Here is a 2,641-nt window from a genome sequence, read left to right as displayed (position 1 = left end):
TTTCGTTTTTTTTTTAAATAGATTTCATTTATTTTCATGTCTTTGATGCTTTCCAGAGCAGCTCTTTTCTCATTGTCAGCTTCAATTAAGGGTATCCTGGGAGTATCTGACATCTCCCTGCAGGACTGGAGCAGACCTTTCCTAGCGTTTATCCTGGCTGTCACTTGCAGCAATTTTATTCCACTTTCCATACTTAAAATTGGAAATTGCATTGGAAATGAATGGCTGACAATTTGTGGATAAAAATTAGGATTCATTACATTCCTGGCAGTTGTCTGAAAAGTTATCTGGGTATTGTTCCTACAAGCATCTACATGTTCACACCAGCGATATCACGGCAGAGCAGAGTGATTCCATACCCCCTGCATTTTAGGTATCCAAAAGGGCAGCATTAAGCTAGTTGTGGTAATTCTGGTGCAAACTGGGAACTGAATCCTAGCTTGAAGTGAAATTGATTGGACAAAAAAATCATCACAAAACAAATTCTAAAAGGTGTTAGCATTGCCCAGGTGACTGCAAGGACTATTTAAATCTCATTTCTAGAAGTTAAACTAAAGCAATCTAAGCAATCCAGGCTTGCCCAACACTTGCCTGCAGTTGGGCTTGAAGCTTGTGTTGGAGCAGTTTGGGGGAAGCTTTCCTTGACTTTTCAGATGGGTATCCACCATCTTATGCGGGTGGGGAGAGGGAAAACCAAGTATCTATACCTTGGCCATCATGGCCAAGGTGTTCTCCTCTCTGGGGAGGTAGATCCTGTTCCCTGCCCCTTCCTGCCTGGAGACAGCCAAACAGGGGGAATGCTAGCAGTGCTTTTGGGAGCCCTGCCCTCCTGCGTTGGAGAAGAGGAATTCCTTCACTGCGTAGAGGAATTAACACTTTGGACCCTGTTTATCCTTGGACATGTATATTGGGTCACTGGCAGCAGGGAGCTTGTAGCACTGCTGGCTGGCTGCAGGAGTGTCAGTAACCAAGCACGTTTCGGATGTGGGAGGAGTAAGCCTGCTCATTGCCACCCATACCAGAAATATATCTAGTTTTGACTGCAACTAGGTTGGAATCTCAGTTACTACAATGAGAAGATCGATGCTACGACTTGTGTATAGCTACACTACTGTTCTTGACTGACAGCTTGTAATGGACTTTAGTACTAGTCTTGTCTTCAAGGCTTAGGATAAGAAATACATATATATTTGCTGGTTTTGTGACTAGCTCATTCACATTTGTTTTCTAGCTCTTCCTGAAAGAGGCAATTGTTACCAGTGAAGAAATCTTCAAGTGTCTCCAAAACTACAGTAAATAACTTGTTCTGCAGTCTGTAAGCTCAAACAGTGTTTTTCATCTTCAGGTTAAAAATGTAACAGAAAAACTTGTGGTTTAGGAAAATAAAAATGGAAGTGATGTAAAAGCCATGTCTGAAATTAAGACAATTTGTTTTCTTATCACACGTGGCCGGCTCTGGCTAAAGATGTCTTCTTTAAAATCTGTTGTAACTCTTTTTCCTTGCCCTGCCCAATCGGAACAAAAGAAAAGATGAAATGGTTTTAAATTTTAAGACTATGATCTTCAGTGCTGGCCCTGCTGCTTAAAGTTGAATTCTTACTCAATCCATTAAAGGGCATTGGTTTCCCATGTCATATCTAGTTTTGATCACAGCAAAGAAATGGGAAACAATAAAAACAGGCATAATGTGAAACAGATTTTAGCTTTCTGCTTCATTTTTTTTGCATCAGTCTCTCACTTTTGAAAATACATGAGTTAATGTGATGATCTGAAAAAAAACCCCAAAAAAACAACCAAATCAAAAAACCCCTAAACTCTTTTATTTCTCTGTGCCTGTAGGAAACCCTTGCCTTTAAAACAAGATGATATATAAATAGCAGTGTGCTGATGCAAAGTGGGTGGCTAAAGTTCCCTGTAGTGACTGGCAGTATTTAGAAGTGTGGCTTATGAACGGATCAATTTCTAAACAGACTGGGTGAAATTCCCCAGCTTAGTGCATCTCACTTGAAGCATGTGTTAACTGATTCTAAAACCTAAGTCAATCCATTCAGGTGAAACTTCATCCATCTGAAAAAAGAAGGGAAGGGAAGGGAAGGGAAGGGAAGGGAAGGGAAGGGAAGGGAAGGGAAGGGAAGGGAAGGGAAGGGAAGGGAAGGGAAGGGAAGGGAAGGGAAGGGAAGGGAAGGGAAGGGAAGGGAAGGGAAGGGAAGGGAAGGGAAGGGAAGGGAAGGGAAGGGAAGGGAAGGGAAGGGAAGGGAAGGGAAGGGAAGGGAAGGGAAGGGAAGGGAAGGGAAGGGAAGGGAAGGGAAGGGAAGGGAAGGGAAGGGAAGGGAAGGGAGAAAAGCAAGGCTAAGTAGTTAGAGTTGTAACTGATGTAAAAAGTGATAATCCTAATATGATAATAATCCTAATATTAATAAAATAATCTTAATATTAATAAAAAATGATAATAATCCTAATATTTTGCCTCTTAATAAACTAAACCAGGAGGCATTAAAGCCAAACTGATGTGCCTGGTTAAAAAATCTACTCAAGTGGACTACATACGTGGAGAAATAGGGTTAAGAGATGCAGAGACTGGCATTTTTATTCTACACCATCTTCCTTTAGTCCAGTTTCAAACAAGGTCAAGACTACCACT

This window comes from Fringilla coelebs (genome assembly GCF_963513975.1).
Source record: "Fringilla coelebs genome assembly, chromosome: 4".
NCBI classification, from domain to species: domain Eukaryota; kingdom Metazoa; phylum Chordata; class Aves; order Passeriformes; family Fringillidae; genus Fringilla; species Fringilla coelebs.
This window is presented reverse-complemented; position numbering follows the sequence as displayed.